Below are 15,554 nucleotides of genomic sequence, written 5' to 3' on the forward strand. Positions count from 1 at the left end.
AGTCGATATTCAACCACTGAGTCACATCACCTGGGCTTGTTCATGTCTTTATCTTCAGTGGTTTGGTACATAGTTTATTAAAAATAGGTGTTATTCATATCAATAGGTGTTACTCAGATCGCCCTAAGAAAAGTAAAATTAGTAAGATGGGAGAGTATGTGATATCTTAAATTGCTATCAACCCTCGGTGTAAGAGCTTAAAGGGACAAGTAAACAACTTTTGGGGTGTAATCTATATACCCCATAGATTACTCTCTTACACTGAGCATCCTATATAATAAAAAGCTAATATGCAAATGGTCATCACACCCTCACGCCATAAAGGTTCAGACACTCAACACTGGGGAGAGAGTAATGAGGACCAGCCAGGCACAAATGAGCTCCCGAGAGAGGAATGGGAACCAGCCAAGCACAAATGAGCTCACGAGAGAGGAATGGGGACCAGCCAGGTTGCAGCCTAGGAGAGGGAGAAGCCGCCAGCCCCGCGGTCCTGGGCGCCAGCGGCTGGGGCTGAGGCACGGGAGAGGGAGAAGCCAACCACCCTGCGGTCCCAGGCGCCAGTGGCTGCGCCTACGGTCCAGGTGCCAGCAGCTACAAGCCACCTGCACCGCGGTCCCAGGCACCAGCAGCTACAAACTGCCTACACTGCGGTCCCGGGCGCCAGCAGCTGCGCCTGCACCTGCAGCCCAGGAGGGACAAGCCTCCCGCCCCGTGGTCCCAGGCGCCAGCACCTGTGGCTGTGGCCCAGGTGAAGCCACCCGCCCATGGTCCCCTGTGGCTGCGCCCGGCCTGGGCGAAGCCAGACTGAGTCCTGGGTGCCTGCGACCTGCAGGAGGAGGGAATCCTGGGTCCCAGGTGCGGGGCAAGGCAGAGGTGGTTAGTGGCGTTAAGGCCAGCAGGGGAGCAGTTAGGGGTGATGAGGCAGGCAGGCAGAGGTGGTTAGGGGCCATCAGGCAGGCAGGCAGGCAGAGGGGTTAGGAGCGATCAAGCAGGCAGGCAGGCAAGTGGTTAGGAGCCAGCGGTCCCGGATTGCGAAAGGCAGTTGGACATCCACCAAGGGGTCCCAGTTTGGAGAGGGTGCAGGCTGGGCAGAGGGAACTCCCCTACCCCCATGCACGAATTTCGTGCACTGGGCCTCTAGTATTACTCTATTATTCAGTATGTTGGGCTTGACCTACCTTGATAATCATTGTTTGATTTATGAAGCCTCTTTAAAAAATACAGTGGGAGAATTAGTTATTGTATTGGATAGCTATTGTTATAATACTGTGTAACAAATTACTCTAAAAACTAAGTGTTTTAAAATAGTAATCAAGTATTTTCACAGATCTGCAGGTTGCCTGAGGCAGCTTTGCTTTTTTCTTTAGATCTAGAAGTCAGCTGGGTAGTGGGGCCTAGGCTGAATGGGCAGCAACTGCTCAGGGTAAGCCCACCTCATGGCAGTAGCAGGGGCAGAAGAGGGCATGTGGAAACATGTAAGACTTCTTGGGTTCAGGCTCAGAACTGGCACACTACCATTGCTGCTTCATTCTTTCAGGTGAAGCAAATCATGGTGGAAATCAAAGATAACCACAAAATTAAACCTTGTCCCTTTAGTGGGAGGAGCTGCAAATTTACATGGCTAAGGAGTAGGCTCAGAGGGATAAGGAATATGGATTGACCAGGAACGCATTCTATCACAGTTGAAGTTCCCTCTTCCCTTTCAGATGGCTAGTTTCCACTTTGGTTTTACAAAAGAACTTTTTAAAAGACTGTATTTTTATTGATTTTAGAGAGAGAGAAAGGGAGAGGGAGAGAGAGAAAAACATCAATGTATTAACATCGATTGGCTGCCTCCTGCATGCCTCCCACTGGGGATGGAGCCTGCATCCTGGGCAAGTGCCCTGACCGAGAACTGGCGACCTCTTGGTGCATGGGCCGACACCCAACCATTGAGCCACACTGTCCGGGCTAGTTTTCACTTTTTCAGTCTATTCTAAAATGAAGTATAGTCAGATTGCATATAGGCCCCTTTCTATAGCATTCTGATTTTCATTCTAATGTTTTATATTTTTAAATAGCTTTTTTGAGATATAATTCACATACTTTATACAATTCACTTAAAGTATACAATTCAGTGTGGTTTTTACTACATTCACAGAGTTGTGCAACCATCACCACAATCAAGTTTAGAACATTTTTTTTTCCATCCCAAAAGAAATTCTGTACCCATTAGTAATTACTCTCTTTCCCCCTTTTCTCCAAATATTTCTCCAAATATTGGCAGCCACTAATGTGCTTTTGGTTTCTTTGCCTATTTCATGTAATGGGATAACAATTTGTGGTCTTTTGACTTTTCACTTGGGTTAATGTCTTCAAGCTTCCCCCTATTGTAGCATGTATTAGTGCCTCCTGGCTTTTTATTGCTGAACTAGGGGCCCAGTGCACGAATTCGTGCACCTTGAAAGGATCTGTGGGCCGCGAGGCTGCTGTGAGTGCAGGGTGGGTCTTGGCCCATCTTCTGTGCCCCCGCCCAGCCCCTCCCGCCACACCCCCGGTCACCGGTCCACGGGCAACCCTGCTCCCACCACCGCTGCTCCCATGTGCTGATGGCGCTGGCCCCGCTCACACCCACTGAAGGCGCGATTGGGGCTGGCGCCAGCAGCAGGTGCAAGTGGGGCCGGCGCTGTCAGCGGGTGCGAGCTGTGGCTCTGGCATGGGCAGCGGGTGCAGCGGGGCTGTCGCCAGCAGCAGGTGCGAGAGGCAGCTGCCGGCCCTGATCTCCCCTCAGGAGCAGGGGGAGGTGGAGAAGCCCTGAGAGGCAATTGGGGCTGGCAACCACTGCTCGCACTCACTGATGGCGCCGAGCGATTGGGGCTGGCGCTGGGCGCCGGCAATGGGTGTGAGCTGCAGCTCCAGTGCCAGCAGCAGGTGCAGGCGCTGGGTGGGACTGCGGTGTATGGGAGCAAAGAATTTTTAGTAACCACCAGAGGCTCGCCCCAATGACAGCAGCAGTTGCTCCACCTTGGTCTGGCAGCCCTGCTCACCTGCTCCACCATCCCGTCGCGGCCAGTGCCTGCTATGTTCTGCGCATGCCCCCTGGTGGTCAGAGCACATCATAGCGACTGGTTGTTCGGTTGTTCCGCCATTTGGTCTATTTGCATATTAGCCTTTTATTATATAGGAAGGACTAGAGGCCCAGTGCACGAAATTCGTGCACGGGGGGGGGTCCCTCAGCCCAGCCTGCACCCTCTCCAATCCGGGACCCCTCGGGGGATGTCCGACTGTCAGTTTAGGCCCCATCCCACAGGTCTCGCAATCCGGGACCACTGGCTGCTAGCCGCTTGACTGACTACCGGCTTTATAGCCTAACCACTCCCCTGCCGACCTGATGGCCCCCAAATGCCCTCCCCTGGCGACCTGATGGCCTCCAACTGCCCTCCCCTGCTGGCCTCCTCTGCCGGCCTCATGGCCCCTGCTGGCCTCATGGTCACCAACTGCCCTCCCCTGCTGGCCTGGTCGCCCCTTACCACCTCTGCCTCGCCCCCACCACCATGGCTTTGTCTGGAAGGAAGTCTGAAGATGTCCGGTCTCCCAGTCTAATTAGCATATTACCCTTTTATTAGTATAGATAGGATACTATTCTACTATATGGATAGAACACATTCTGTTTTTCCGTTCACCGAACATGGATGTATGTTTGGGTTGTTTTTATTTTTTGGCTATTATGACTAATGCTACTGTGAACATACATGTACAAGTTTTTGTACGGATGTGTGTGTTCATTTCTCTTGGAGTGGAATTGCTGGCTCATAGGATTTCTCTGTGCTTAACATTTTGAAGAACAGCCACACTGTTTTCAAAACAGCTGTACCATTTTATATCCCACCAGCAATGTATGAGGGTTCTCATTTTTCCACATCCTTACCAACACTTGTCATTGTGCATCTTTTGTATTAAAGCCATCCCAATGTGTGTGAAGTGTTTTTCATTTGTGTAGTGTTTATACTTAAGGGTTTATAGAGATAAAAAGCACTGGGTTAAAATGATAGATTGGTTTTTTTGTGATGGTGTAGTACCAAAGTGGAACCTCAGTTGTAGTCACCTGAAAGTCTAGCATTTCCCTGGCCAGTGCGGCTCTGTTAGGTGGGTGTCCCATACACCAGGCAGGATACATACCCGGGTAGTGGCTGGATCCCTTGTAGGGGGGCCAGGAGGCAGCCAAGACTGATGTTTCCCTCTCACATTGATCCTTCTCTCTCCCTCTCCCTTCCTCTCCAAAAATCAATTAACTATTCTTAAAAAAATTAGCACTGAGCCCTGGCCAGGTAGCTTAATTGGTTAGAGCCGTGGTCGGCAAACTGCGGCTCTCGAGCCACATGCGGCTCTTTGGCCCCTTGAGTGTGGCTCTTCCACAAAATACCACGGCCTGGGCGAGTCTATTTTGAAGAAGTGGCGTTAGAAGAAGTTTAAGTTTAAAAAATTTGGCTCTCGCCGAAACCGGTTTGGCTCAGAGGATAGAGCGTCAGCCTGTGGACTGAAGGGTCCCGGGTTCGATTCTGGTCAAGGGCATGTACCTTGGTTGTGGGCACATCCCCAGTGGGAGGTGTGCAGGAGGCAGCTGATCAATGTTTCTCTCTCATCGATGTTTCTAACTCTCTATCCCTCTCTTTTCCTCTCTGTAAAACATCAATAAAATATATTTTTAAAAAAATTGGCTCTCAAAAGAAATTTCAGTCGTTGTACTGTTGATATTTGGCTCTGTTGACTAATGAGTTTGCCGACCACTGGGTTAGAGCATCGTCCCAATACGCCAAGGTTGCAGGTTTGATCCTGGGTCAGGATATATACAAGAATTAACCAATGAATGCCTAAATAAATGGAACAACAAATAGATGTCTCTCTCTCTTTCCCTCTCTCTCTAAAATCAATATAAAAATTTAAAAAATCTAACATTAAGGGGAAAGTAATCTTTTGGCTCACAGGTTGTTCTTGAGGCTAGTCATTTCTTTTACATGCTAGAATTATTAGGAAGAAATTAGCCTCAGGTGATTGATTAAACTAGTTCCTGCTCTTTGGGTAAGTGAACTTGCTGCATCATCCTGAGTCCTGGGGCTGGGACTGGTGTAATGGCTGAAGTTTTTGTTGGTTTTTGTGGGGCAGTGGAGGAAGTCCTCTATTAATTATCTCTTCTTTGCCCAAAGGTTATCAGTCACTAGAGGAATTAGTCGTAACGCATGACCTTTCCTTGGGCAGTGTTGCCTAACATAAATATAATGAAAGGCATATATGTAATTTAAAGTTTTCTAGTAGCCACATTAAAAAAGAAAAATGTGAGTCTGACCAGCGTAGCTCAGTGGTTGAACATCGACCTGTGAACCAGGAGGTCATGGTTCGATTCCCAGTCAGGGCACATGCCTGGTTGCAGGCTCAATCTCCAGTGTGGGGTGTGCAGGAGGCAGCCGATCATTGATTTTCTTTCATCATTGATGTTTCTATCTCTCTCTCCCTCTTCCTTCCTCTCTGAAATCAATAAAAATATATATTTTAAAAAAAGAAACGTGAAATTAATTTTAATATAGTTTATTAGCCCGGTATATTAAAAATACTTATTGCCATTGATTGCATGTAATCTATTAAAAAATTGTTAACAATACTTTATTTCATTTTTAAAAATATATCTTTATTGATTTCAGAGAGGAAGGGAGAGGGAGAGAGATAGAAACATCAGTGATGAGAAAGAATCATTGATTGGCTGCCCCCTGCACGCTCCCTACTGGGGATCAAGCCCGCAACCTGGGCAAGTGCCCTTGAATGAAATCGAACCCGGGACCCTCCAGTCTACAGTCCGACACTCTGTCCACTGAGCCGAACCAGCTAGGGCTGTTGGTGCTTCACTTTAGTAACTAAAACAGAATAAACAGGGTCCTTTGTCTTCCAGGAGTTTATAGTGTTGTTAGAGACTGCTAGCATTTGATATGTCAGATGCTAGCAAATGTAATTAAGACAACTTCAAGAGAAAGGACATTTCAGCCCTGGCTGGATAGCTCGGTTGGTTGCAGCAGCATCCCGATGCACTGCGTTGTGGGTTTGATCCTGGGTCAGGGCACATGTGAGAATGAACCAATGAATTCGTAAATAGGTGGAACAACAAATCAGTCAATCTCTGTCTGTCTCTCAAATCCTATATAATAAAACACCAATATGCAAATCGACCGAATGGCAGAACGACTGATCGCTATGATGTGCACTGACCACCAGGGGCAGACGCTCAACACAGGAGCTGCCCCCTGGTGGTCAGCGCTCTCCCTCAGGGGAAGCAAGCGCTGCTTAGCCAGTTGCTGGGCTCACAGCTGGCAAGTGCAGTGGCAGTGGCGGGAGCCTCTCCTGCCTCCGCTGCAGGTGGACGGTAAGGAGCAAGGGATCCTGGACTGCGAGAAGGCGCAAGCCAGGCTAAGGGACCCCCCCTCCCCCAGTGTACGAATTTTGTGCATCAGGCCTCTAGTCAACAAATAAAAATTAAAAAATAAAAGAGATAAAGGAGATTTCAGTGAGCCATTGTATAGACTCTATGTCCCAATCAATCATTCGATTACTAGAGGAACTGAATTTGGTTAAAAGTGTCTTAATATTGGAGTGCCTTTACTTATAGCTTACATTTTCTAATTTGTCTAAGTTCCCACCACTTCCTTTTGCTGTATAACGAGCCTCTTCATCACTAGTTTCTATTATTTACCTAGCCCTGAAGGCAATTGAATTGTGACCTCTTGGTGTCTAAGATCAGTTCTGGGTCATTGCCTCAAGGATGGGTTAGGGATAAGGAGAATACTGATCAGTACTCCAGTGACACTGGATACAGACAGCTGCATATTTAGACACAAAGACTTTCACCAGATTTGACCACTGCATTAAGCATCACTGACTATTGGATGTTTCATCAACTATTGTTCTGGTTTTCTGAGCACTGACATGCAGTTATTATAAATGGAATTCATGTGCTGTTAGATTGGGGGAGCTTATAAATGAAATTCTCTGACCAAGGGAACAAGGGTCTCTACTTAATGTACATGGTATGTCCTCCAGCATTCATCTTTGAATTCTTGGCGTTTATGATAATGTGTACCCAGGGCCCATCTGTGAGTTCATGGATTTGAAGTTGAAGGCCACGTGAAATCCTATGTGTTATCTAGGTCCTCAGTACACAAATGTGGAATTAAAGAACACAGTGAGTAGTACTATATTTTGGGTAAACAGCTTATTTGTTGGCTATGTTGAGTTTTTGATATACATTATGATTTTTATAATTCCAAATATGTTATATTTTTTTTTTATATTTTTATTGAGGTATTATATGTGTACATATCTTACTATTACCCCCACACCCCACACCCACACATGCCCTCCCGCCCCAGAGTTTTGCGTCCATTGTTTATGCTTATATGCATGCATACAAGTCCTTCGTTTGATTTCATAACTCCCCCACCTTTCCCAAACTTTCCCCCTGTAATTTGAAAGTCTGTTTGATGCTTTACTGTCTCTGTATCTATCTTTTTGTTCACCACTTTATAATGTTCTTTACTATCCCTAAATGAGTGAGATCATGTGGTATTGTTCTTTCATTGACTGGCTTATTTCACTTAGCATAATGTTCTCCAATTCCATCCAGGTTGCTGCAAATGATGAGAATTCCTTCTTTTTTATGGCAGCATAGTATTCCATTGTGTAGATGTACCACAGTTTTCCGATCCAGTCATCTGCTGACGGGCACCTAGGCTGTTTCCAAATCTTAGCTATTGTAAATTGTGCTGCTATGAACATAGTGGTGCATATATCCTTTCTGATTGGTGTTTCTAGTTTCTTCGGATATATTCCCAGGAGTGGGATTACTGGGTCAAATGGGAGTTCCATTTTCAGTTTTTTGAGGAAACTCCATACTGTTCTCCACAGTGGCTGCACCAGTCTGCATTCCCACCAGCAGTGCACGAGGGTTCCTTTTTCTCCGCATCCTCGCCAACACTTGTTGTTTGTTGATTTGTTGATGATAGCCATTCTGACAGGTGTGAGATGGTACCTCATTGTTGTTTTGATTTGCATCTCTCGGATAATAAGTGACTTTGAACATGTTTTCATGTGTCTCTTGGCCTTTCTTCTGTCTTCTTTTGAAAATATTCTGTTTAGGTCTGTTGCCCATTTTTTTATTGGATCATTTATCTTCCTCTTATTAAGTTGCATAAGCTGCCTGTAGATGTTGGAGATTAAACCTTTATCAGTGATAGCATTTGCAAATATGTTTTCCCATGCAGTGGGCTTTCTTGTTGTTTTGTTGATGGTTTCTTTTGCTGTAAAAAAGCTTTTTATTTTGATGTAGTCCCATTTGTTAATTTTCTCTTTAGCGTCCATTGCCCTAGGGGCAGTGTCAGTGAAGAAGTTCTTGTGGCATATGTCTGAGATTTTGTTGCCTGTGGATTCCTCTAGTATTTTTATGGTTTCCCGTCTTATGTTTAAGTCCTGTATCCATTTTGAGTTTATTTTTGTGTATGGTGTAAGTTGGTGATCTAGTTTCATTTTTTTGCATGTATCTGTCCAGTTTTCCCAACACCATTTATTGAAGAGACTGTCTTGACTCCATTGTATGTTCTTGCCTCCTTTGTCAAATATTAATTGAGCATAGTGGTTTGGGTTGATATCTGGGTTCTCTATTCTGTTCCATTGATCAATATGTCTGTTCTTGTGCCAGTACCAGGCTGTTTTGAGAACAGTGGCTTTGTAATACAGCTTGAAATCTGGTATTGAGATCCCACCTACTTTATTCTTCTTTCTGAGGATTGCTGAGGCTAGTCGGGGTCTTTTTTTATTCCATATGAATTTTTGGAGAGTTCTTTCTAGGTCTGTGAAATATGCTGTTGGTATTTTGATGGGGAGTGCATTGAATCTGTAGATTGCTTTGGGTAGTATGGACATTTTAATGATGTTGATTCTACCAATCCAGGAACATGGTATGTTCTTCCATCTGTTTACGTCTTCCTCTATCTCTTTTTTCAGTGTCCTGTAGTTTTCTGTGTATAGGTCTTTTACCTCCTTAGTTAAGTTTATTCCTAGGTATCTTAATTTTTTTGGTGTGATGGTAAATGGGATTGCTTTTTTAGTCTCTCTTTCTGTAAGTTCATTATTGGTGTATAGAAAAGCCATAGATTTCTTGGCGTTAATTTTGTATCCCGCTACATTGCCGAATTCATTTATTAAGTCTATTAGTTTTTTGATGGAATCTTTTGGGTTTTTTATGTACAATATCATGTCATCTGCAAATAAGGACAGTTTCACTTCTTCTTTTCCAATTTGGATGCCTCTTATTTCTTCTTCTTGCCTAATTGCGATAGCTAATACTTCCAGTACTATGTCAAACAGGAGTGGTGAGAGTGGGCATCCCTGTCTTGTTCCTGTTCTTAGGGGAAATGGTTTTAGTTTTTGCCCATTGAGTATGATGTTTGCTGTGGGTTTATCATAAATAGCTTTTATTATGTTGAGGTATGAGCCTTCTATTCCCACCTTGTTGAGAGTTTTTATCAAGAAAGGGTGTTGGATTTTGTCAAATGCCTTTTCTGCATCTATTGATATGACTATGTGATTTTTATCTCTCAATTTGTTTATGTGATGTATCACGTTTATTGATTTGCGGATATTGTACCATCCTTGCATTCCTGGAATAAATCCTACTTGGTCATGGTGTATGATCTTTCTGATGTACTGCTGGAGCCGATTTGCTAGAATTTTGTTGAGGATTTTGGCATCAATGTTCATGAGGGATATTGGCCTGTAATTCTCTTTCATTGAGTTGTCTTTATCTGGTTTTGGTATTAGGGTGATGCTGGCTTCATAGAAGGAGCCTGGAAGTGTTCCTTCCTCTTGAATTTTTTGGAATAGTCTGAGGAGGATAGGTTTTAGTTCTTCCTTAAAAGTTTGATAAAACTCTCCTGTGAAGCCATCTGGCCCCGGGCTTTTGTTTGCTGGAAGCTTTTTGATGACTACTTCAATTTCTTCCATAGTTACTGGCATGTTGAGCTGTTTAGAATCTTCCTGATTGAGTTTTGGAAGGTTGTATTTTTCTAGGAATATGTCGATTTCCTCTAGGTTGTCCAGTTTGTTGGAATAGAGTTGTTCGTAGTATTTTGTAACAATCCTTTGTATTTCGTCGGGATCTGTTGTTATTTCACCTCTTTCATTTCTGATTTTGTTTATTTGGGTCCTCTCTCTTTGCTTCTTGGTGAGCCTGGCTAGAGGTCCATCAATCTTGTTTATCCTTTCAAAGAACCAGCTCTTGGTTTTGTTGATCTTTTGTATTGTTTCTTTGGTCTCTATGTCGTTTATCTCCGCTCTGATCTTTATTATTTCTTTCCTTCTGCTTACACTGGGCTTATCTTGTTGCTCTCTCTCTAACTCTTTGAGTTGTTGGGTTAGGTAATTTATTACCATTGTTTCTTGTTTTTTGCAGTAGGCTTGTAGAGCTATGAACTTCCCTCTCAGGACTGCTTTCGCTGTGTCCCATAGATTTTGGATTGTTGTGTTTTCATTGTCGTTTGTTGCCATGATGTTTTTTATTTCTTCCTTGATGTCTTTGGTAACCCAGTCATGGTTTAATAGCATGCTGTTTAGTCTCCAAGTGTTTGATTTCTTTGGGTTGTTTTTATTGTAGTTGATTTCCAGTTTTATGCCACTGTGATCTGAGAAGATACTTGATATGATTTCTATCTTCTTGAATTTGGAGAGACTTTGCCTATGTCCTAACATATGGTCTATCTTTGAAAATGACCCATGTGCACTTGAGAAGAATGTATATTCTGTGGCTTTGGGGTGAAATGTTCTGAAGATGTCGATTAATTCCATCTGTTCTAGTGAGTCATTTAGGATTGATGTTTCTTTGCTGATTTTTTGTTTAGAGGATTTGTCCAATGGTGATAGTGGGGTATTGAAGTCTCCTACTATGATTGTATTACTGTCAATCTCTCCTTTGATATCTTCCAGGAGTTTTTTAATGTATCTTGGTGCTCCTGTATTGGGTGCATATATGTTTACCAGAGTTATTTCTTCTTGTTGGATTTCTCCCTTTAGTATTATGAAGTGGCCTTCATTATCTCTTGTTATGTCCTTCACTTTGAGATCTAATTTGTCAGATATAAGTATTGCAACCCCAGCTTTTTTTTCATTTCCATTTGCCTGGAAAACCTTTTTCCATGCCTTTACTCTCAGTCTGTATGCATCCTTTTTTTTGAGGTGGGTTTCCTGTAGACAGCAGATATCTGGGTTTTGTTTTCTTATCCAGTCTGTTACCCTGTGTCTTTTGATTGGGGCATTCAATCCATTTACATTTAAAGTTATTATTGATAGGTACTTATTTGACGCCATTTTTATTCTATACCCCTGTGTACCTTCTTTGCTTCCTATTTCTTTCTTTTTTTTTTTTTTTACAGCAGACCCTTTAGCATTTCTTTCATTGCTGGTTTGGTGGTGATAAACTCCCTTAGTCCTTTTTTGTCTGTGAAGCTCCTGATTTCACCTTCAATTTTGATTGATAGCCTTGCTGGGTACAGTATTCTTGGATTTAGACCCTTCCTTTGCATGACTTGGTATATTTCATTCCATTCCCTTCTGGCCTGATGAGTTTCTGTTGAGAAATCAGTTGCTAGTCTGATGGGGGTTCCTTTGTATGTAACTGTCTGTCTCTCTCTGGCCGCTTGTAAGATTCTTACTTTGTCGTTGGTGTTTGCCAACTTAACTATAATGTGCCTTGGCGTCGGTCTTTTGGGGTTCATTTTGCTTGGAACTCTGTGAGCTTCTTGGATTTGTGTGGGTTTTTTCTTCCCTATATCAGGGAAGTTTTCTGTTATTATTTCTTCAAACAGGTTTTCTATTCCTTGCTCAGTTTCCTTTCCTTCTGGCACCCCTATTATCCTGATGTTGTTTTGTTTTGTATTGTCCCGAAGTTCCCTTAGGCTCTCCTCAATCTTTCTAATTTTTGTTTCTAGAAGCTGTTGTAATTGGGTATTTTTTTCCATCTTGTCTTCTAGCTCACTTATGCGGTCCTCTGCTTCATCTAGTCTACTCTTGATGCTTTCTATTGAGTTCTTTACAGCAGCGATGTCATTTTTCATTTCTTCTTGGTTCTTCATTTCCTCTTGGTTCTTACTCATATTGTCGAATTTGTCTTCCATCCTTTTCAGCCACCCTATGATCATTTCTCTGAATTCTTTCTCTGATAGGTTGTTTGCCTCTAATTCGTTTACTTCCTTTTCTGGTGATGCCTGCTTCTCTTTCCTATGGGGGCTATTTCTTTGTCTCCCCATTGTCTCTCTTCTCTGGATGTCTGGTTATATAGATTTCTCTCTCTGGCGTTGATTTAAAGGTATAAAATACAACACAACCAGGCACAACAGACAAGGCACTGAACAGAATTGTATTCACGATATTAATAACCTCCAATAAAGGTAACCACCAGAGAAAGACAAATTAGGGAATAGGAGTGGAAGAGGGAGAGTAAAAAGAAAGAACAACAACGAAAAAAAAAACAAAAAAAAACAAAAAAAAAACAAAGAGTGTGAATCTGAACTTGGGAAAAGAGCAGAAAGAAAGAAAAGAAAAAGAAATAACAGAAAAGAAAAAGAAAAGAAGAAAAAAAAAGTAAGAGAGACAAGAATGATACTAAGAGAGAAAAGGGGAACAAACTATATATATGGGGAGTAAACTCCACTAGAACAACCACTATTCCCAGAAAATTCCAGCAACACGAGCCTGGAGATTAATACAAACTGCAACAGCAGCTAATATCAAGTGAGGCAAGGGAAAACAAAAGTAAAAAACAAACAAAAACAAAGCAAACAAAAGAACCAACCAAACCAACAAAAAGAATAATCAAAACAATCTCATAAAAAAGCATAAAAATTCAATCTAATCAACATTCAAGCAAACAACAACAAAAGGCCCGAGAGAAAAATAATTTTTTTAAGGTAGCGTAGAGAGAGGTTTGTATGGATTTGGAGCAGGGGGTTGGGAATTAGATATATAAGTAGGGTGAAGTTTTAGCAGGGAGTAAACTGAAAAAGTAGGGAAAATCTAAAGCCAGAAAGGGTTAAGATAAACTGGGGACCAAGGGGGAAAGGTTAGGAGGAGAGTGATGGCATAATGTTAGCTTTGAGATAGGGTAAAGCGATTGTAAGGGAAAGATGCAAATCAAATGTAGGACACTAATCCAAAAATAAAAGAAAGAGAAAATCAAATGACTTTAAAAAAAAAAAAAAGTAAAATAATAGTAATAATATTGCTGATTGAAAATAAAAATGTAATAATTAAAAAGGTGAAAATCGAGTGAGGAAAAAGAAAAAAATTAGTTTCTTAAGTAAAAGATGCAAAAAATGCAAATAAAAAATATGAGAATAAAAAAATTAAAAAATTGAAAAAAGAATTGAAAATTAAAAAATAGGAAGACTAAAATGTGCAGTAGCGGCTGTCATTCACTTCCTCTATTATTCTGTTTGGTATGCCTTTTTCCCAGTCTGGGCGGTATTTCAGTTCAGCTTCATTCCAGGGCTCCTCAGTGTTGGAAGCCAGTCCTGCTTTTTAAGCCAGCCATGTCTTAATTTCTCGTATTTATTTTTTATTACACCAGAGACAATTAGCGTTTCAGCCCCTGGGTGGCAGTGTTTCTGAATTGACTTCCGGGCCTCTCTAGCTCTTTTTTTTTTTTTCCCCTCTATGGCACTCTCTACCGGTTTGTGGAGGTGTGCCGAAAAAACACCTTCCCCCTGCAGTCTTTCAGGGTTTCCACCTGGGTTTTTCTATGTGTTGGGCTTAGCAATCAGAGTCGGAAAGAGCCCAGGTGTGCGGACCGTGGGTCTGTGCACCAGACTAAGGAGCCTGCACTCCTTTGAAAATTCTCAGTCTGACCCTCCTCGTCAGATTAAAATGAGTTGCTTTCAAGAGGTCACTTCTGTTAGCAGCTCAGAAGACCCCCCTCCTCATTCACAGATCACGGCAGTTCCAACTGCCGCCGATTTTTCTAGGCACAGACCTCCCGGCTCCTGCCGGTCCTGCGGCTGCCGTGCTTCCCTCACCCACCGCGGGGATTAGAAACCGCCCCTCATTTCAGGGGAAATCTGACCTTTCCGTGGTGCAGTGAAGAGTTTCTTTGAATCCGAATGTTTGCGCTGATAGGGGACCGGTGGTCTGGTGCTCCCAGCAGTTCAGTGTTTGCAGTTGTCGCGGCAAGTCAGGTTTCCACTAAAATCCTCCTTTCCTTGCAAGATGGCGAGGCGCCCGGCGAGCCCGCAGCTCCAGGAGGGGACCCAGCCCCTGTGGGTGCTGCGCGGTCAGAGGAACACTGCCCAGCACTCCCCCGCCTTCTCCTGGAGTTTAGCTGTCCCTTGGCTTGCCCACATATACTCCCTCTGCGAGCCTCTGCTGCTCCGACTCTCCGCCCCAGGAACAGACTCCAAACCCGACTCTATTCCGTCGCCATTTTCTCCTACTTCTCAAATATGTTATATTTTGACACTTGTTCACTAACTTCTTCATTTTTGAAATATGTTTGAAAGCCTTAACCTTACTAAGAAAAACATTGTCTTTTAGTTGTTGAGTTTGAAATGCTTTGAGTTTTTGGTATTATAAAATATTACTTTTTAAGGGCTATTTTACCTGTTCTGGACTGAGAGCACAGTCTGCAGTGACTAAGCTCTAAGTTGGTTGGGCCAGTGGGGACAGAATTGGAAGCTTTACCTCTTTTCTGGTCTTGTGAACTAAATAATTCCACTCCTTTGTTGGCAAGAGGTAATTTAGATTTCTTTTGGTAGCAGAAACAGAAGATCTTAACTGACATGAAGTTATTTCTGTAGTACCTATTTATCCCACTTAGTGTGACTCTTCACTTTGCTGCAGAAATATTTATGTTCAGTTATGGCTTACTGCCAGAGACCCTGCTGGGAATGTTAGGTAATTGTAACAGCACCTAAAGGTACCATGTTGTCTTTTCACTTGTATTTATTTATTTTTATTTTGGGGGGAGAGAGAGAGGGAGGGAGGGAAGAGAGAGAGAGAGATTGATTGATTTTTGTTGTTCCGCTAATTTATGCATTCATTGGTTAAATCTTGTATGTGCCCTGACCAGGCATATTCGGACAATGCTCTAACCAACTGAACTACTGGCCAGGGCCCGTGTTGCCTTTCTAAAAGAAAAAAAAAATTAGGATTCTGAAACATCTTTGGCCAAAAAATTATGGTACTGTAATACATATTTTATTGGTGCAATTTTGGAAAATGCAGATAAACACAAAGAGAAAATAAAACCACCCACAATCCCACCAACTCATAGAGATCCTTCGTTAAATTTGTTACATATTTTTCAGGTCTTTAAAAAAGATATATATATATATAAAGACCCACCCCCCACCCCCAAAATAAAAATACGTATATACTTGTAACTGTTGGTTAAAAAAAAGTTACACAAAACATCGTTGAAAATCAGAAATCCTGAATAAGGGGTAATTTTTCCTAAAATTTAATTTATCTGGAAAATTTATGGTAACATTTTA

The 15,554-nt window shown here is 42.7% G+C and overlaps 1 protein-coding gene across 1 annotated transcript in view; it reads left to right on the plus strand.

The window, feature by feature from the left end:
* The window catches only part of SPPL3 (signal peptide peptidase like 3), a 123,974-nt gene that overhangs the window by 16,454 nt on the left and 91,966 nt on the right, over positions 1–15,554 (plus strand). The gene's annotated exons all lie outside the window — the stretch shown is intronic.

This window comes from Eptesicus fuscus, chromosome 23, assembly GCF_027574615.1.
Source record: "Eptesicus fuscus isolate TK198812 chromosome 23, DD_ASM_mEF_20220401, whole genome shotgun sequence".
In the NCBI taxonomy this organism is placed as follows: Eukaryota; Metazoa; Chordata; class Mammalia; order Chiroptera; family Vespertilionidae; genus Eptesicus; species Eptesicus fuscus.